The sequence below is a fragment of the Camellia sinensis genome, chromosome 4, assembly GCF_055761805.1.
Source record: "Camellia sinensis isolate YWXY chromosome 4, ASM5576180v1, whole genome shotgun sequence".
Taxonomy (NCBI): Eukaryota; Viridiplantae; Streptophyta; class Magnoliopsida; order Ericales; family Theaceae; genus Camellia; species Camellia sinensis.
Genome location: NC_138964.1, coordinates 76,360,673 through 76,383,429, shown reverse-complemented (window position 1 = coordinate 76,383,429; position 22,757 = coordinate 76,360,673).

Here is a 22,757-nt window from a genome sequence, read left to right as displayed (position 1 = left end):
AGGTGGGTGATGGATGGCGGGTGTTAGCGGGTGGATGGTAAGCGGTGATGGGAGATGGGTGGGTGACGGTGGCAGGTGGTGGGTGGTAGCAAGTGCGTATTGGTGGTGGTGGGTGGTAGCAAGTGGGTATTGGTGGTGATAGGTGGTGGCAGGTGGGTGGTGGATGACGGATGGGTGGTGGTGGCGAGTAGGTGGCAAGTAGTGGTGGTAGGTGGGCGGGTGACAGTGGCAGGTGGTGGTGGTAGGTGGGCGAGCGGGTGACAGTGGCGGGTAGTGGTGGTAGGTGGGCGAGCGGGTGACAGTGGCGGGTGGTGAGTAGTAACGAGTGGGTGGTGCTGGTAGTGGTGGCGGCGGGTGGTGGTGGTAGGTGGGTGGCAGATGGTGAGTGGTGGCGGGTGGGTGGTGGGTGGGTGACGGTGACGGTGGCGAGTGGTGGGTGGTAGCGAGTGGGTGGTGGAGGTGGCAGGTGGTGGCAGGTAGTGGTGGTGGTGGTGGTGGTGGATGGGTGGGTGGGTGATGGTGGCGGGTGGTAGTGAGTGGATGGTGGAGGTGGCGGGTGGTGGGTGGTGGTGGTAGGTGGGTGGCGGATGGCGGGTGGTGGCGGGTGGTCGTGGTGGTCGTAGTGGTGGGTGGGTGGGTGGGTGACGGTGGCAGGTGGTAGATGGTAGCTAGTGGGTGGTGGGTGGTGGGTGATGATGGTGGTGGTGGTGGTGAGTAGTTGGTGGTGGTGGCGAGTAGGTGACAGGTAGCTGGTAGTGGCAGGTGGTGGATGGTGTGTGGGAGGTGGGTAGTGAGTGGTGGTGGCAAGTAGGTGGCGGGTGGATGGCAAGCAGATGGTGATAGTGGCGAGGAATGGGTGGTGGTAGCGAGTGGGTAGCAGGTAGGTGGTGGCTGGTGGGTGGTGGTGGCTGGTGGTGGCAGGTGGGTGGTGAGTGGTGGTGGCAGGTGGTGGTGAGGGGTACGTAGTGAGTGGTGGTGGCGGCGGAAGACGGTGGTGAAAATGGTGGTGGGCGGTGGCTAGTGTTGGGTGATAAAAAAAAAAAAAAAAAAAAAAACTCAAAATGGAAACACATTTTTTGTGTTTTTCATTTTTTGGCCAAATTTATAAACTGAGACCACTGATTTATAAATCAAAAATTTTACCAAACAAGTTTTTATTTGAGTTTTTTAAATTTTTGTAAATATAAACTGAAAACTAAAAACGTAAGTGTTACGAAACGGCACCTTATGAATTAAGTGCTCTAAAACCTGACCAAATGCAAGATTAAGTTCAAGAATATGGTAAATTCATGGACCATAACAAAAACATGGACATGCATGTGGAAATTCATGAAGAACAACCTCAAAATGCTATGGTATAGATATGCATGCATGAATTCACTCTCAAATTCAACTCTTTAAACCAATTCTTGAATCTAAACACTAATTTACCATGGACCATGCAAGATGCGACTCAAATTCACAAATGAGAGGATGAAATCTCTACCTTAGGTCTTCAATTTCTAGTATGGAAGCTTAATTATGCAATTCCTTTTCAATTCTTCTAATTCTCCAAGCCAAATCTCAAGATGAAACCAATTTTCTCCCAACTCTCTCACGTTTTGCTCTAGGAGATGGAGAAATGGTGTAACAAATATGAACAAGGCTCCAAATATGTAATAACAAAGTGGCCCACTCAATGGTAATTTGATAATTAGCCTTGAATCAATAATTTAACATTATTTAATCTAATTTAATCATTCCAATTCAAAAGTTAATTAGAGCTACCATAAAATTACGTAAATTCTAAATAGCATAAAATACCAATCAATTTCTGAATCGGCCGCCGACGAGGCCTTCAATTCGCAATTCAAAACTAAAAACATGAACAGATCAATTTATGACAAACAGATAGAAAATGCAATTAAGCAATATACTCATGCATTCAGTTCAGAATTTCAGTCTGTTCAATTACTTGTCATGCTTAATCATAGATTAGCACTAATCAGAGGTGAGGTTGTCACAACAAGAAGAAAAAGAAAGGTGGGTTTCTAAGAAGAAGAAAGGTTTCTAAGGAATGTAATGAGCGGTGAAAAGTTACGTTGATTAGAGAGAGTGTGTAAATTAGACAGAGTTGAAAGAGAACTCTCGGGAAACGAAGAGTCTTCTTGGGATATTCTCATATTCAATACTTTATATTTTTTTTATTTGCATATATTTGGTTAGGTCGGTTTCGACAGGTGGGTGACATAAAAAATTGGTATCGACCGTGAATCTAAGATATTGCTGTGCACGGAACCATTATCGACCACTCCTTAATTCGAAATCGACCACAGAACATCGGGTCCGGGTGTGTCAGATGGGTGGTCAGATTTTACGGTTGATGCACACCCCTAGGAATGGTGGTGGCGATGGTGGTGGTATGATGCAAGCAATGGTGGTAGTAGTGGTGGTGGCGGCGGTGGTGGTAGCACTATGGTGGTGGTGGTTGTGGTAGTGATGGCAGTGTTGGCGACACCATGGTGGTGGCGGTATTGATAGTGATGGTAGTGGCAGTGGCAGTGGCAGTGGCAGTGGCAGTATTGATGGTGGTGGTGGTAGCAGTAGCGATGGTGGTGACGATAGTAGTGGTGGCAGTGAGTTTATAATAGTCTATATCAATATTTATGTTTAGTATTTATAAATTCAATCAAAATTAAATAAGTTTCATATAATTTTAAATTTTCTTAAATTTTAAACTATATTTTAAGAGACACTTAAAATTATAAATAATATCAATTGTGATTATCAAATAAGCTAAATTAATTAACACTTAATACATTTAATTTTAAGTGCTAAATCATACTATCAAACTGCCCTATATATATAAAGCCAGGCACATGTTGGTACCACTCGCCTATGAACAGTGACATTTTTTTTTGGTAAAAAATAATTTAAAAAAATTAAACCAAGTTGTCATTTTTTTTTTTTTTTTTTGTATAATATATAAATTAGAAAAAAAAAATTATTTTGTATAACATACATTCCTCAGCTTTTATGCTTATTCTTTGATTCCTTATAATTATTATTTTAAAGAAATAAATTAGTAGTTTACCCATATGATGTACGGACTATTTTTTTAAAAACATAATATTCTATATTACGATATATGTATTACAAAAGAATAATTTTAATTATTTATTCTGATAATATTAGACCTATCGTTCTATAAGGCTGTGTTTGGTTTATAAATTTGTGGATAGATTTGGAAAGTGAATGGAAAAATATAGGTGAAATATAAATAAAATATAATTTCATTTCACCTACATTTTACATACATTTTCTATTTGCCTTTCCAAAATCTCTCCTTAAATCCATTAACCAAACATAGCCTAAAACTAAATACTTATATATAATAATTTTAGGTAAATTATCTGTATATTTTGATGATTTTAGTTCCATTGTGCTATAAAAATATAATTATCTTATAATGATTTTATATGATATATATTAAATTATAAGACAGTAAAACAAACACTCATTTTGATATTAAAAATAATAGTTAAATTGGAAAGAGAAATTAGTAACATAAAATTAAATGTGATTCTAATTATTTAATTTTCTTTTATAATCATTTGGAAAATAAAAATATGTAGAAATAGAAGTTATACAAAATTTATTTAAAAAATTAAATATAAATATGTTGTAGTTGGATTAAGAAGAAAATATATGATTAATTATGTACAGTATGAATTTTTTTTTTAATATTCTTTTTGAATTATTCATACATATTGTATACAGGTATATAAAATTTAAATTAAATAGAAAAATCAATATAAATTAATATTAAGATATTAATAAGGTAGGTGAAAAAATAAAAAATATCTTCAATATTTAATAGAAGAAAATAATTCGTAAAGTATTAATTCTACATGTAGTTCAGATTAAGTAGAACTGTTTTACATATTAGATTTTAATACTAATTAGGTGTAAGGGTATACTACTGTGGCGTTTGTACGAAGTGGGAAAGAAGAGTGATGCACCACATAGGAGAAAAAAAAAGAAAAGAAAGAGAGAGAGATGTTCCATATAGGAAAAAGAAACAAATTGAGACTACTTTTAATAATATATGATCTGATAATTAATAAATTACCAACAAAAAATATTTGTCCAATTATTTGATATACTTCAAATCTCAAAAAACAAAATTGTAAAATTTATGTATTGTAACAGGCACTTGCTCGCACCTTGCGTGAGCCAATTTCACTAGTATATATATGAGTTATTTACATAGAGACTCATTAAATTATTAAAAAGTATCACCTTAATCCCTTAAATTATGATAGCGTACAAATGGACTATCTAAACTATTAAATATCGTTTACAAAACTGTAAAAAAACATACAAATAGACCACTTAAACTGTAAAAAAAAAAGAGTACAAATTGGACCCCTAACAGAAGGGGTCAAAATGAAACATGCAAATAGGTTAGGAAGTCTATTTATACATTTTTATAATTTATGGAATAAAGTGATACTTGTCGATAGTTTCGAGAATTTATTTATACGTTTTTATATTTTAGAATATCAAAATGATAATTCTCAATAATTTAGGAGTCTTTATGCAAATAACTCTATATATATTTAGTCAATACGGGTATCGAAGGAGAAAAAGGATGGTAGTTATAGATTAAAATATATAAATTCAACATACAACCAAACCAAAACAAAAACAAAAACAAAACCAATTACATTGTAAAGTGATGGGGAGAAGACAAAATACTGAGCGTAGGTTAGTAAGGAAGTGGTTGCTTCGTCAATTGTTGGCTAAAATAATCATTAGGAATAGAATTTGGATGAATAACCATTTTCATCATTAGAGTTGAGACAGAAAAGAGTCTGAGATGAGTGATCGTAAGTCATAACGGAATGGATGTTGAGCAATTGTCATCATTGTTGAGAGAGAGAGAATATGAGAGAGCTTACAATAATCAACGTTGATTTGTTAGGAGCACTATGCAAGTGGCTAAATAATATGTCGGTAATATTTGGTCTCGAGCCATCATCAACATTACACTAATATAGCTAGTATTCGCTTCATAGAAAAATGCTAGTTGGTGGTAATTGCGGTTAGTTAAAAAAGATTCCATAATAAATATATAATAGTTTGTGTAAAAAAATTAAGAATAATTGGTGTGGCTAAGCAAGAAAATTAAAAATAATAATAATAATAAAAAATCACAAATTGAATTGTTCTAGGTCTATTTGATAGGTTTGGTTTGGTTTGGTTTTTCTAATTTATGGTTCGGTTCTTATTTCAAAAATTAGAAAACCGATATTAGGGGTTTGGCTCCGAATTTGGGTCTAGGATATCATCCTGGATTAAACTGAACCGAAACATGTAATTTGAACTATATACCACGCACCCTGATGTATACAATCCTAACCTTATATATGTAAAACTCAAACCCTAATCTCATATATCATTACAATGTTGTCTCTCTGAATTATGTTTATTTAAGTTAAATGGTTGAACAATGAAAATGTTTATGTTTTGAGAGTTTATATTTTGAAAATTATGGCAAATTAATGTTGAACAATATGTTCGCTTAATGTTATATTTGTTTAACTGGTGAACATTATGAGAGTAGTTTGTTTGATGGGTGTATTATTATTATTTTCTAAATTCATGATAGGTTGAATGTTTTTGGAAAGTGTCATATGATATTTGTTGTGAGCAAATTATGGAAAACCAATGTTTCAAACCGAACCGAGTCATCCTTAAATTAGTTCGGATTGGTTATATTATTTTAATGGTTTGGTTTAGTTCAAATTTTTATGGAATCATAAGTAACAGATTGCTTCAGATTTCATTCCAAACTGAATCAAATCAAATGATACCCAGCGCTAATAATTGGTGAAAAAATATGGGGTCATATGTTATCTTGTATAAAATTTAATATTTTTTATGGTAAGAACATTGTTTAATGAATTTGTTTAGTGGGAAGAACAATTTTTTTCAATTATAACTCCATTGCTGGACCTCCCCGAAAAAGTTATTGACGCCGAAAGTTTGTTGGGAAAGTCATTAGGGCTAGAAAGCTCGTTGAAAAAGTCAGTTGTTGTGGCTAGTAGCGATAGTGGAGATGGTGATGATATAGACAAATAAGGAGATTGAGTAGACAAATAGGTGACACATGAATAACTAGTGGAATGACAAGTGGACAAATATGTAGACATTAAAAATATAGACAAATAAATAGGGATAAAATAGTATTCCAAATTATAATTGTTCTTTTGGACGGAAAGAGTAAATCTTGAGCTTATTGACCTCAAAGTTTTAGAAATCAATCACTAAGCATCCAAAAAATTATTTAGTGTTTTTAGAATAATACTCTATGGCAAGATACTATGTTACAAAACATCTAATTTAAAACCAATTAATAATAAGTAAAGGGCAGTGGAATGTATTAACCAAATTTAAATAACTGATATAAACGATATACCCTAAATATGATAATTGGTACCTAGACTAATAGTCAAGTTAAAAGACTATACGTGCCAATCCAAAAACACTATTCAACTTCTCCTCCATGTAGTTTACATACATAGTGACTAATATACTCATTCGACCATCATGCTCGTCTAAGCTAATGTAAGTGCATATCTCTTTTGTGTCTAACTTGACAATGACAGACACAAACGCAAACACCTTTCTTAAGAGTAATATTATATGGGCAGAGTCTACCAAAAAATAAAATTTTATGGGCAAAACTTCTCTTCAGTCCATTTTATAGACTGAACAGCGTTGTTGGGCCCGTGAAGCTTATCACGGATTCTATTTTGATGATCTGAACCGTTTAATGTATAGAAATTGTTGAGCACTTCATGTTGATCAAATAGTGATAGCCTTTCAATCAGATCATATTTTATCGATGGTAAATATGATTTTAAAAATAAATTGTTGACAAAAATGTATTCTAATCAAATACTTATTGATATCCGATCAACGTGATTTTTGCAAAGATGAAGCACTCGACAAATTCGATACATTGAATGGTTTAAATTATCGAAATCAAACCCATGAACAACACCGTCCAATCCACAAAGTGGACGAGAGAGAAACCTTACCCATATTATATATAAACATAAGTTATTTAACATAAAATTCATATCCATTTCAACTAAAAACATTTTTCATGGAATCTCAAAATTGCAGTCTAATGTACAAAAACTCTATTTGTGTAATTCATTATTGTTTTTAAAGATGTCAACAATATTTAAGGTGCCATGCAATTAATGTCACATGTTACTCTAGAATGATCTAATATTTTTTTTTTTCAAAATTTGGGCCTTTATCCATAATTAAAATATTTTATCTCAGACTATTAATTACCAAAACTTTCATAAAATGTTTGAGTACTTTTCTTTATCTTAGACTTAGGGATTGTTTAGAATGATCTGAATATTTTTTTAACTTTTTAAAAAAAGATGTGCTGAAAAGTAGAGAACTGATGCAACATAAATAAATACACTTATTTAATTTATACCAAATAGTACCTTAGAGATGTCTTAGATTTCTCCAACGCTACCAAGGGAAGTATATATAAATCTTATTTCCAAGGATATATATTTTTTTTTTAAAAAAAGCTTAAAAGAAATTGTACATTTTTTTTTTTTTTGTCTCACTCACTTTCATAGAAATGTACAAACACACACATATACATATACATATACATATATATATATATATATATATTTAATTTCTTAACATGTACCCTACGATTAAATATTAACAAATATTATGTCCAAACTCTTTGATGAAAGGTTTATGATTCTCCTAAAAATATCATGGCGACGAGAAATGAGAATGGACGTAACATTTGCCCGGTCTTTGATGTATCTTTTCTTTTGTTGTGGCTTGTACCTTTTCTTCGTACATAAAATAATTTTTTTGTCGAGAAAAGAAAAAGCATTTTAGAGTCCATAGGTGCTATAAAATACGTGGAATTGTCAAAATAAAGTAGAGTATTCAACAGAATAACGCTAAAATGACTGTCTAAACCTACAATCTTATTTTACCATTTGATATAGGGTTTGGTTATGGTGTGCAACTTACACCTTACACCTTATACCTTACACTTACACCTTACACTTACACCTTTTGTAAAAAATTAAACCTTACACTTACACCTTTTTTGAGGTTGCACACCATATGCAACCCACTTACACCTTACACCTTACACTTACACCTTACACTTACACCTTATACTTATACTTATACCTTACACTTATACTTTTTGTGTAAGTGGCACATGGTGTGCACTTGCACACTTAAGAAAACTCCTTTGATATATCACCCTAAAGCATTACATTAGAGAAATGTAATAATAGTTTATTGCACAAATATTATTTTAATAAGTAAAATAGTAACTATAACATGATACAAAAATATGATAAAACTAACATTATTGCATTCAAAATAACAAGCTATATTTTGTCGAACTCTCTCTCTCTCTCTCTCCAAATGATATTTACTATTTAGCATTGTGTAACAAAAACTATTAAAATAGAATTATTAAATTTTAACATTTTAAATTTTAAAACATGTCAAAATATGAATTTAATATGGCCAAAATGGCAAAAGCATTCGGTATGTTTTCCATAAAAAAAAAATAAAAAAAATAAATAATTGTTGCTTTTAATTTTATTTGTTGAATCTAAATATTTTTAAACTTATTTTTAAAATTAGATTTTTTTATTGTATATTTTATTTTAAGTCATAAGGGACAAGCTTTCAACTAGATTCCTATGTCCTAATTCCTAACACTAAAAAATATCGGTTAGCTCTAAAAGCACCCCATTTTGGTGGTTGGATAACCCAAAGTTTATTTAATTTTTTAAATACCATTTTACCCTTTTATTCAATTACCAACTCTTGTGGGCTTCTCAGTTTCGGCCATCCACACAGCTCTGGCCATCTCTGACTAGTCTTTTCTGGTCTTTCTTTTCACGTCTCAACCCTTCCCCAACCTCTGGTGCCACCTTTCAATGCTTCCTAACCCTTTGACACCATCTGAGCCCCTTTCCAGCTTTTGCGACCTACCTTCCCTCCCTTCATCCCTCTGCAATTGCCCTGCAGCCCCTTCCCATCATCTCTTCTTCTTATTTTTGTTCTTTGTCGCAATCCCCCTTCCTAAACCCTTTTCTTCCTTCATCTCCCTCCTAAACCATAGATCTAGAGTTTTTAGAAAACCCTAACTGTAGACCGCCCGAATTCCGCTCCGCGTGCGAGGGCGCAAATTGTGGTTCCAGCTACTACAGTTCGGACTCCTGTCATGGTTCTGAATCTAATCTCACAGAGTGCAATGTAAGACTGATAAATCACCAAAGAGTCCAAATCCGAAAATTTTTTTTAGAAAATCGATTTTAATCAAAAAGTGCCAAACATGGACTGCTTTGCTAGATTTCAGAGTCGATATCTAAATATTTTATTTTAGGAGATTTAGGAAACCCTGACTCGTGTCTAAGGCTACGTGTCCGTCATCACCAAAATTGATGAAATGAAATGAGATGAGCACCTCTCGCTCGCCCGATCAAAGGATCAGCCTCTACTAATCATGATATGTTATTTTGAAAACACATGTATTCTTATTCCGGTTATTAGCTAGTTTACTATGTGATGCGCACAACATACTAGTATAGACTCAATCACACAGATTGGAATAGAACAATTCATATTTGTTTTTGAAAGTGGTTTGAAAATGCTACTCGCAAGTAGACTAAGACGCTGATTTTCCACCCTCAAGTGGGCTTAGAAAAACATGATTTTGCCACTTCAAGTGGGTTTAAAACTCACAATCATCGAGTTATTCCAATTCAGGCAATCGAGCCTTCATCCACAGGCATTCATGCAGTTAATCATTTAAGTAAATAGCCTCATGGAAAGCATGTTATCATTGCAGTCACTTACACACATGCAAGGATGCTAAAGCGTAAACACTCATAGTGTACTCTGAGCCAAAACAGAAGCTAGCTAGAAATCATGCATGATCCTAGCTATGTTAAGACGCCTAATGCAACACATGCAAAAATGCAACTAAAATAGGCTCGGCTATCTAGAATGGTTTATGAATGCAACACTTGATAACATGTTGTTAAACACGTATTCAAGTAAAGTGTATTGAAATACAATGCAGTTTGAATGATGCGTCGAGCTCGGTGCATATAAGACAAATGAATGATGCACGCATGCAAAGCATAAGATATGCTAATTGAAATATGCCCTAATCTAACCACCGAAAGCAGGTAAATAAAAGGGAGAAAGACGTGGGGTTGGAAGATATGCATCACACATACGCACACTTATTACAACATTTGCCCTCGCGAAGGAGGGTCTGAATAAATTTAGCCAACTAGCTACGCTAATTAAACTAATTATTACAAACCAACTAATTATTCAAATTAATTAAGTTACAAAACCAACTAAGTATGAAAAGCATCTAAATTAGGCTACCACAGCTCCGCCTTGAACAATGAATGATGCATGCCCGGTCGTGTCCTCCCAGAAATCCACTACTGTGCCTCATGATGCCTCTGTTTGTACTCTTCTGTACTTCTAAAAATTCTGACCCACCTTAGGAACATGCTGAGGAATGATCGGCCAAAGATGGTGGCCATCGGCCACTTTTGATAGCCGATCGGCAGACACTGGTGGCCGGTCGGCAACTTTGATGGTTGGTCGGCCACTGCTTCCTGCAATTTCTCCTTTTGCTGCAGCAGAGCACAAACAGAGGCATGGCAGTGTATTTGCAAGGAATGTGTGCACAACCACCCTCCCTATCATTTTTCCAACTCAGCGGAGTGCGGTACTCGACTCTCGGGCCACCAACCGAGCATTGCAATGCACGATGGCCGAGAAACCAAGTTTGCACAAGTCAATGTCAATGAATGCATACAAATAACACATAAGGGCCTTAACCTCTATCATGATTGATCAAGAGGGTCGGCGACCAAGAAACGCAACACGTTTCATCACTTCAAGTACGAAACGTGCCACATTCCTTGTGTTTGGATCAACGCTCGATCCAAACACAATGCAACACATACAACATGATCAACCTATCAATGCTAATGGCATGCACAAGATTCTATCATGTGGACAATACATGCATAGCTTGTTTGAAGGCTAAAGCATCAAAGCAAGTAAAGAGCATCATACAAGAGGCATGCAATACAATGCTCAATGGACTAAACCAACCCTAAATGGTCCTCATGCATGCCAAAATAATGGCCAAAATGATTTGAAATGCTAGCATCAAAAGCAATAAAATGCATGCTCATGCATTGGCCTATGAATAGGGCATAAATGTGCGACTCTTAAGAGCACTTAAAGAGTGAAAAGAATGGAAGTGTGACAACACTATATGCTCTGAAATATCATTCCAAATGATGCCAAAACATGCACATATGACAAATGAAGCATGCTAGGAGGCTCAAAGCTTAAGGCTATCAAAGGTACTTGCACCATAGACATATCAAGCAAGCCCCAAAGGGCCAAGGTGACTCAAAAAAGTCCCAAGGCAGGTCAAAACAATGCAAAAATATGCATGGAATGAAGCCAAAACAAGCTAGCATGGTAAGCCAAAACACCAAGCATGGAAGGCCAATGAGCATGGTTACACTACAAGTGTAAGAAGCAAATGAGGGATGCTCTAATCAATCAAAAATAGAGTTGTATCATGGAAAAATAAGACCCAAAATACATTAAAATGGTAGCCCAAAGGCTTATGCAAGCTAGCATACAAATTGGCTCATAAGTGAAGCATAAAGCGTAACCCTCCAAAAGCATTTAAAGAGTGAAGCATGAAAGAGTATGACCACACCACACACACTGAAATCACATAATAAATGATGCTAAATCATGCAAATAGCCCAAGCAATGCATGCTAGTGAACTCAAAACACAAAGCTAGTAAGCAAGATTGCACTATGGCTATACAAAGCAAGGCATGCATGACCAAAGACACTTAAAACAGAGCTTAAGCATGGCAAAACATGAGTAAAAGCTTGCTAGAGTGGAGCAAAAAATATGCTAGAATGATGGTCCAAAGCATGATGCATGTTAAGGCTATTGGGGGGATTGCACTACAAGTACATGAAGTATGCAAGAGGTAATCAAACCGACCCAAAATAGAGCTTTAGCATGCTAAACTGACACCAAAAACATGCTGAGATAGGACCAAAATATGCTAGAGAGACATGCTACTTTGCAAGGCTACAAGTAGGATTACACTACAAGTACTAGAAGCATGCAAGAGGTGACCAAGACAACCAAAAAAAGAGTCGGCAGGTCTAAGAAGTCACAAAAAAGTGCTCAAACAAAGCCTCAAGAAGATAGAAATACATGCTCTTTTGGTGAGCCATCAACACAAGCCAACAAGAGTAGAGGAGGGGGGACAACCTCCACCCATTTGAGACCTCAGAACCACATTTCCACCACTGAAATTCCCCTGGAATTCAGTGGTAGGAAGGCCAAAAGGAGATAGTTTCAAAGGTTTTAAAAGGTAGCACAAAACAAAGCAAGTAAGGCACAAAAGAGTGAGAGACACCCCTAACTCAAACAAGACCTCAAACAACCTTTTCAAACACTTCAAAACAAAGATTTTAGCAGTTGAAAGTTAAGCCAAAAGAAACATGCAAAGGTGGCTAAGTACTCAAGCAAAACAAAGCTTAAAGGGGGTAACAACTCACCCTTGAAGTACCAGAGCCAAACAGCAACTTCTAAGCCAAGAAAACAAACTTTGAGAGTCCAAACAAGGTCCTCTAGTACCTTAGCAACAAAGTGATGGTGCTTTACTAGGTGTTTATGTGCAAAAGTGTGAAGAAATTGCACTTTTGAGCACAAACAAGTGCAAATATAGAGACAGAGGGAGAAATATATATATATATAGAGAGAGAGAGAGGGAGAAATATATATATATATATATATATAGAGAGAGAGAGAGTAAACTTCGGCTCTAAGCAAAATTTTGGAACCCTGGAGAAGGGGGAGAGCCTCCCCTTATATAGAAAAACACAAGCTAAAGCTTCCTTGACAATCTAAAGCTTGTGTGAATATCCACACACGTGTATGGAGGATACACAAAGTGATCAACAGCTGGCACCAGTTGGAAGAAAAATATCTGCAAAAGTAGAAAAAGGGGCCTCGGCCAAAAAAATGGCCAACCGGCCACCACTGATGGCCGATAGAAAGAGGTGTTGGCCAATGGGCACAGGGCCTGGCCGATGGGTTGTAAGGCTGGCTAGCAAGCCACCCTCTTCCCTCAGAAACAAAGTCACAAGCTTTTGGTCCACAACCAAGTACAAAACAAACAAGTTGAGAGGCTCCAAGGCAAGGCGCACAACCGAGACTTTCAGGAACTCAAAACGAACACGAGCATGGATGATCATCGAGTGTTCAAACGATGACGTCCAAGTCTTGAGGATGGTAAAAAATGGGGTGTCTACACTAACTCTTGATCTAGGGTTTTTAAATAAGGGAAAGAAGAAAAAAAAAAAAGAAAAAGAAAAGGGGACAGTGGCAGTAAAGGACAACAAAGAAAGAAAATGAAGGTTTGGTCAGAATGGAAAAGTGTATTGGAATAGAGAGTCACTAGTGAGGAAAGGATTAAGGGTTGGTGGTAGGAGGTTTCGAGAATAATGAAGAGCAAAATGGTGGAGGCGTCGCTTTGTTGATTGTAATGGTGGCTAGAATAGATAAGGATAGAGTTGGGATTATGTGGGGTGTCCAAAAAAATTCATCATAATTCAAATTTTGATCTGGGGTGCTCTAAGAAATGGGGTGCTCAACCAAAAATGGGGTGCATTTAGAGCTTCCCAAAAGTATCTTGGCTAAATTACACTTTGACCATTTAAAATATGAATAACTTTTGACTTTACCTAATAAACAAAAATTCTTTCGTTTTGCCCCTTAAATCATTCATTGTTTTCTATTTTACTCCAATTTCAACTACCATTCTAGTTTTGTGAGAGAAAATACCATGTGGCATGCGACAACCTATGCCCAACCCAAAGCCTATTCATGTCCAATAGTTAATCCAAGGAAATTTATTTATTTATTCATTTTTCCTCTAACTAATAGCTATATATCTTCCAATCATATTATGCCATATCATCTATTAAAACCTGGTGCAAAAATGCTTGGCACTTCTTCTCTCTATCCTTCAATATCTCTTGCACTTTCTCTAACACACCTGTCATTGCCAGCCCTTTCCCTTCTATTTTGTTTCCTTCACGTTCGCTACCTGCCCTACCCTATTACTCACTCACCCATCTAGTCATAGCAAACTTCACAGCTTACCCCTTCACCTCCTATCTTGTCCACCCCTCCCTATTTTTACCATTCTTCTTCCATTTATCTTCCTTACCCATCTCATAACAACCATCACATTTCCTTCCTAATACACAACCATCATCAATCGCCAATTATCATCATTCTCGTCCCCTTGAAGCTTAGATTTATCATCATCTTCATTAAGATCAGTGTTATCTAATTGTGATCGTCTCTCTTTATTTGAGCACATGATTGTTGGGGTAAGGATTATAGAGAATTTGATGGTGGGGCCAAATGTTGTGGGTTAGGTCAATGGTGGGGATATGAAACACAAAAATCAGAGAGAGAGAGAGAGAATGTAATGAGGAAAATACTATACATCAGATAGATGTAGACAATCGGTGTTAGATTTGGGTATGAATTTGTGTTTAGATTTAGTGGTTTTTTAAAATACCTAATTTGCCTTACAACAGTAATTAAGATTAATGATTGGACCAAAGTGAAAAGAGTAAGGTATTTCAAGGGCCAAAATTGGAGAATCTTTTTTTAAAGAGCAAACTGAGAAATGGGTCATACTAGGGCTGAAAGTGTAATTTACCCAAATATCTTTTACCATATTAGCTTTACCGTGAGAAGTCCAGATCACGTAAGAAAAGATCCTTAGACTTATTATAGGGAGCTCCTACATCCCAAGCAATATGACATTTTATGATTGGTCACTTGTTACACAAATCAAAATCTATTCAATTTCTTAATAGTTTTTTGGTGGTCAAAGGAAGCATACATTTAATAATTCTAGATATTTTAGGTAACTTATATAATTTTTTGTTAATTTAAATCTTTGCCTAAAATTATATTCTTTAACTTTCTAAAATAATTTTATTATACTTGGGTTTCTAAAATCCCTAATGTATTTATCTTTACTCGAAAAATTACGTGGTGGAATTTTTTCTTAAAGAATGAAACCAATTTTACTTTACTTAAAGTTTCTACTCTTTATAAGTAGTCCTTTTTTTTTCTTTTTTCTTTTTTTGTGTGTGTGTTCACAAACTTGTTATTGTCTCTACATTATGAAACCAATTTAAATATAGTAAAATTAATTTGTTTGAATATATCATGGTATACAATAGGTAACATCTTGTAATTCTCTACTTATTACTTTGGTACTAATTATACTTCCCGTGAAACAATGACCAATGGGAGCTAGATATGCACCTCTTAATTCCAGTGTAATATTTTCATTCCAAAAAAAAAAAATTCTAATGTAATATTTTTCATTATAATCATTGGACAAATTATTATGGTTACAAGAATGTGCCGGTAGAAAAATTAAAAAAGATAGAAAGTTGAATCAAGTATTTTGGATGACCTATTTCACTTGAAATTGTCTCTTTTTAATTATTATTATTATTATTATTATTATTATTATTATTATTATTATTATTATTATTATTATTTTGTTTGTTTATTTATTTATTTAGATAGAGTTTATTTATTTATTTATAGGATCAAATTTTGCAACAATTGGCCAATTTTGTACTTTAGCAATTGGACAAATTATTTTAGTAATTTGCACCATGCAAATGGGCCAAGTTAAGTATGCGTGGATCTTGGCTTTGGGCGATGCAAATGAGTCGGGCAAAGTTTGCGTGCAAATTGAGCCGAGCTAAGTTTGGTTCCACATTTCAGGCAACTAGAAGGTGTGAAGATTTGCCTCTAATGGCGAACTTGGACACTCCCAAAGATAATATCAGAAGAGGTCCACACAGAGATGTGTGAGACAAGCATGTGCACTTCCCTCCACGCTCTCCAAGACCAGATAGACATTGGCGACAAAGAACAACACATGGCAATCGGGGCTTGGAGGAGGAGATAAGGCACCAATGTGAGGTGATACAAAGAATGGCGGGGAAGATGGAGGCCTTGAAGCGTGGAATGAAGGGAAAGAGTGTTGCTGGGTGGAAATCCACGATGAAAGAATGAGGCATGCCACGTCTGTGCTTTGTAGGAGCGAAAGAGCCCACAAGACTGGCAGCTCACGCTTAAGGAAATAAAGGCCGACAATGGAAGGAAGCACTTATCATTCCTCACACACTTTGTCGACATCCAGATTCTCTTATTCAGCAAGATCTGAGGTTCTAAGGGCAATTCTTGACGAAAGGGTGCATTTAAGAGAAGCCCAGAGGATGCCAGCTTTGCAGAGGTTCGCTCCGAGGTTGCATGGAAGTGTGGAAGTAACAATGTCAGTGCCATGCATTGTTGTTCACATACTAACTAATAAATAGTTGGCAAGGCTGTAAAGTTCGTCATTCTGCCCAAAAATTGAGAATGCACTTTTCCTAGTTGGCTTTCATCAACCTAAATTCACCATCTACGATGGGAAAACTGATCCCTACGTGCACATCAGCCACTATCAACAAGTCATGGTTATGCATAGGCTAAGCGGCGCCTTAATGTTCATTTTGTTTCCATCAAGCCTAGGAGAGTTAGGCTTGACATGGTTTGGAAAGCTACTTGAGGGTAGCATAGAGACTTGGATGCAGTTGGCAGGAACTTTCGTCACACGATTCAAGCCAAATACCAGGACGCCGAAAGAAGTTGACCATCTATTGAAGGTCAATATGGAACTAGAAGAGTCCTTAAAAACATACAATGCTAGGTATTGAGAGACGTTCAATGAAATTAGTGAATGCCCCACTAACTTGGTGATTGCTCGATATAGGTGTAGTTTGCTAGTTAAACATAAGCTGAGAAACTCACTAACTATGACTTCACCTTCAACTATGGAGACGTTGATGGAAAGAATCAACCAACACATTAAGGTTAAAAAGGACGTAGCCCAGCCTACTACAAAGGCAAATCCAGTAGTGGTGGACAAAAAGAGTACAACAAAGGTTAACAAGGTTGGAAAAGAAGAAAATCGTAACAACCGTAACAGAACAAACCGCAATAACGACCAGGTTAAACATCCCTCCAATAACGAAGAAAAGAGTGCAAGAAAGTTGAAAGTGCGCATTGGTATTACTACAGTCTTCAATAGACCCATCAACCGAATCTTGAGTGAAATCTGAGACAAAACATACGTCTGGTGGCCGGCCATGTCAGGTGAGGCTTAGAGGGGCTATGATCCAAAGTAGTGTTGTAGCTTCCATAATGAAAGAGGACACCGTATTGAGGATTGTGTGCCACTAAAATAGCACTTGGAAAAAGTGGTGGCAGTATGCCACTTAAAACACTTCATTGAGGGTGGAGCTAGAGCAGCTCCTCAAAATCAAGCCATTCCAAATGGCTTGGCAATTGAAGATGCTCTTTCCCAATGTTATTCATGGAATCATCGAGCCTGAGCGGGTATGTGAGCTGAGGGAAATGATCAAGAAGGCTGAGCATATGAGGAAAGTAGTCAACATCCAACCAGTGAATAAAAAAGGAAAGACCAAACAAAAAGTTGTGCTATGCTTCTCGAGCAAGGACTTTGAGAGGATCTAGACTCCCCGCAATGACGCGTTAGTTGTCACTTTGCGCGTCAAAGACTTTGATATAAAGAGAATCTTGATCAACTAAGGTAGCTTCGTCAAAATAATGTATTATGATGCCTTCAAGTAGTCGAAGTTAGAGGACAAAGACTTAGTGCCAGGAACTTTCCATTGGTTGGCTTTAAGCCACAACTAAAATAGCCAGTGGAGAAGATCATATTGCTAGTCAAAGCTGGTTCAATCATGAAGCAAGTAAAGTTTTGGTTGTTGAAAGTCCTATCTACCCTCAATCTTATATTAGGAAGATGATGGTTGCACGCCATGCAAGTAGTTGTGTTAACTTAGCATCAAGCGATTCACTTCCCTTCAGCAACAAGAAGAATTAAAGAAGTTTAAAGAGACTAGGTGATGTCAAAGCAATGCTTCGTAGAAGTGAATCACAGTCGTGCTGCCAAAGGTTTTGTCCAAATGATTAAAGGATCAGAGGACAAGGAAGTTTTGGAGAGTGTTAGCAAAAAGGCCAAGGAAAAGGCTGTGGAAGAGTTAGTGGAGGTATGGATTGATGAAAACAGTCCAAAGAAATTCTATTAGCTAGTTTCGTCCTTCACTAGCAAAGAAAGGTTAGAGATCATGGACTATTTGATCTTTGACATTGAGGTGTTTGCTTGGATGCCTTCCGATATGTCTGTCATTGATTCAATTTTCATCTATCATTAGTTAAACATCTTCCCTCACGCTAGACTGGTTACACAGTGAACACGTTGATCAGCTTTACATAATGCCGATATAGTGGCAGAAGAACTTGAGAACTTGCTGGAAGCTTGGGCAATCAAGGAAGTCCATTACCCTAAGTAGATCTCAAACACTGCAGTTGTGTCCAAGAAGAATGGAAAATGGTGCGTTTGTGTTGACTACAAGATGATTAACAAGGTATGCCTCAAGGATAGGTTCCCATTGCCAAGAATTGATCAATTTATGGATTCAACAGTCGGGGCACAAACGATTAAGTTTTTTGGATGCGTATCGTGGCTACCATCAAATAGCTATGCAAAAACCAAACCAAGAGATCACTTCTTTCGCAACTCTAAGGGAGTTGCACTGCTACAAGGTTATACCTTTTAGTCTGAAAAATATAGGGGTCACCTTTCAAAGAATGGTCACCACCCTTTTGCTTAGTAAGACCAGTGAAGCTTACATTGATGACATAGTGATTAAAAGCAAAAGTGAGTTGGATCATCTCAGCAACTAGACAAAGATGTGTGACATCTTTAAGACTCACAAGTTGCGTTTGAATCCATCCAAATGCGCAGTTGGATCATCTCAACAACTAGACCCTAAACAAGTCGAGGAAATCCAAGAATTAGAGAGGCTAGACTCTCCTAAAGATGTGCAACATCTTGTTGGGATGGCAGCCACACTAAATTGATTTATTTTTCGGTCATCAAATCGCTGTAGGCTTTTCTTTCAAACATTAGCACTTAAGTCCAAGTTCTTTTGCGAAGAAGAATGTGACCGCGCTCTGGATGAATTGAAAAAGTATTTGTCTTAAACCTCGCTTTTGGTGACTTCAAAACCTGGAGAGGAAATTTTTCTTTACTTGGTAGTTTCTCAACATGTTGTTAACGCGGTACTCGTTTGCGCAAATGAATACAACACTTGTCAATCTTGTATGCGAGCAAGATTTTGCTCGATGTTGAAACTAGATACTTACCATTGGAAAAGTTAGCTTTGGCCTTGTGGGAGCTGGATTATATTAGACCCATAGGGACGGATATGAGTCCGGTCCGAAACGTAACCTCTATTCGGCATATACCCCAGCCAATCAAGGAGCCGAATAAAATAACCAGTATCCCAGCCAGTAGAACAGACGCCGAGTAAAGGTACATCTGATGGAACAAGGATGGGCCCAGCCTAAAGGCCCAAAGAAAATACTATAAATATGGGATCACCCATCTGAGAAAGGTATGTGAGAATTATTACACTTTCTTAAAATATAAGCAATTTAGAGATCATAGTCTTATTATTTTGGGTTTGATTATGGGTTTATTGGCTTATGTCAAGCAAAGATGAAGGTCTTAGAGGGTTAAAAAGATTAAGAACACCAAGAACATGCATGAAAAATGAGAAAGAAAAATGGAAAAAGAGATGAGAACTTACAGTCAGCGATCCAGATTGAAGATCCAATCGATCCAAAATGTTCTTAAGGCGATTGTGATGCAGGAGGCGTGAGAAAATCTAATTGCGAAAGATGGGAAGGACACAACGATGGCTCTAGGTCTCTCTAGTTCACTTTGAAGCACCGATGAACACGTTTGTACGTATCGTCTCTAGCCAGGATATGAATTTTGGTAAATTGTGCGTGGCAGCTGACGCAGGTGCACAATTCCACTAAACGAGGGCCATGTGTTCCATAAAGAACGTGATGTTAGAGTGGTTGGTGAATGTACTGTATAGATGAATAGACCACTCCAGACTAAACAAACATTGTAGCCAAGCGGGCACGTTAGATCGTTAGAATGGAGTAAATTAGCTCGATTTAATAGAGTAATCCCAATCATGCCAAAGCAAATGGAATTAAGGGGCAACTGAGAGAGTAATTCGAGCCATGCAAATGGGTTGAGCTAAGTTTGCATGGATCTTGGCTTTAGGCTGTGCAAATAAGCTGGGTTAAGTTTGCATGCAAAGTCAGCCAATCTAAGTTTGTATGGGCCTTGTGTTTGGGCCGACCTACATTGACTTTGTCTTGCTCTCCATGTCATTCTAAGTTGGAATGGCTTTGGGATTGTGTTATTTTTGGAAGACCGAACAACGGTTGAAAGGTTATGACGAAGCACAGTTGCTTACATAACCGAGCTAAACACCGAGCTGGGTCTTGCAGTTAGCACAGTGCAACATGTTGCTTAGTAGTCTTAAAGGCAAGTATTCAGTACGGTTACTTGGTCCTTGACTAACTGGAATGGCTTTCTTAGCTTGGTGGTCGAGTTAAGAGTTATGATATTTTACTCAAACTTTCGAGATAAGTGTGCTAAATGATAGATATTATCCTTTAGGAGATTGAAAAATCTAAAATCCCCGAGATATTGATTTGTGATTATGTGTTAATTTTAAGCAGTAAATAACAATCTCAATTAAACAATCAAAGACAAATCAACATAACGATTTAATGTAAAATAACCACAATTAGAGCGCCTCCAATAGTGATAAAAAAAAATCACGGGCGAAAGTCACAAAACAATCTATTAAGAAGACAAAAAAGAATTGCACATGTGTACCCTCAATTACCTCGCGAATCTACGTCCGAATTGAACCAACCCCTATATGCCTCTTCCACCACCGTCTTCACCTCGGAATTGTCTTGCCCAACGTTGAATCCACAATGCCGATGTCGAATCCATAACGATGAACCACTTCAGAGTCCACCAAAGCTTCAGGCCCAAATTTCACAGAATCTACTGAAGAACAACTCTCTCTTTTGTAAATAAAACAAAATAAACAATCTCTTTGATATAATCCACTCAATTCATGATATAAACTCTCACAGATATCAGGAAACAAGCAAAAAAGCTCAAGATGAAAACCCTAATACCCAAGAAGAAGATCTGAAAGTCGTATCCTAGAAACTGAATTAATTGCAGATTTATAGAAAATAGAATTGCGATTTCCACTCGAGCGCAAGAATGGTCGCTCAAGCAGACTGACTAAAATGCGCGTTTCAGAACAAAGATCTACACTCAAGTACAGGAAAGGCCGCTCGAGCGGAAAAGAACAACTCTCAATACTTTTGCAGGCAAGTGAAACTTCTGAAAGGATTACGTCTCCGCTCGAGCTCACAATCAACTGCTCGAGTAGACAAACAACTTCTACTGTAATTTTGCTTTTTGTTTCGAGGGCGCTGCTCCTCGATCCCCAACATAGTCAGCGAAGTGGCAAACATGATAGGATTAAGATCACAAACTCCTCTACATAGGCACAATTTGGGTTGAATTTGTATCTAAATACTCATAGCCTCACTCAAATAAAAGATCGAATAAAATTACAACTGAAAGGAGTTTTGTCAAACGGGATTACCAATAACAAAAACCTAACAAAGATAGACTCTTGATAGGACCTTACGAAGGATTTAGAATCCTACTAGGAGTCTACCTCGTGGAATATACAAAAGCTTAGTGGTAAACCTTAAGGAAGTAATGCAATTTTACTCACTGAATTTCTAGAGAGCTTTCCTCATATTGATCTTAAGGGCTAACTTAAGCATCAGAGTTCCAGCACATAACGGTTTGCTCACCTGAGTTGTTTTGCAAGCTACGCGATGCCATTCGAGGAGATACAAGCTTGATCCCGAGAAATACACGCGTGATAAATATTTCGTACTGGTACATTTATATTTATAATTACATTTTATATTTTATTTTTAATGCCATATTTATTAATAAATTAGTTGAAAATGTCATATTACATGTATATAATACAGAAATATAATAATATTATTAAATAAAAATAAAGAGTAAGAGAGCGTGTGCAAGGAGAGTTTGTGTTATTTTTAACTTCTGCATTGAAGTCGTGTAATAAAAACTGAATTACAATGGAGTTTTTTGAATTTGGGTTTTAAAAACATAATTATAAAATAATACAAATTTTCTTTTAAAAAAAAGTCTAAAAATATTTGCCGTTAAAAATAAATTTATGAAAATAAAAATAAATTTATTCACAAACATTATGACTAATTAATGTGTAAACAATACATAAAATATCTTTTGTCGACACCATGCAATACGTTCACACCATGCTATACTTTTTTCGCGGGGCTGGGACCATGAAATAGAAGTACTAACATTCTGAAGTGACAACCTTCATAATTTACCTAGAAATTATAGCGAGGTTATCATGCATTCATATTGACTATGAGGAAAGCTAATCCTTTCAGAACCTTTCTAATGGTGACATTAAAATTGAATGTGTCAATGATTTTGAAGAAGAAATATTATCTATTTCT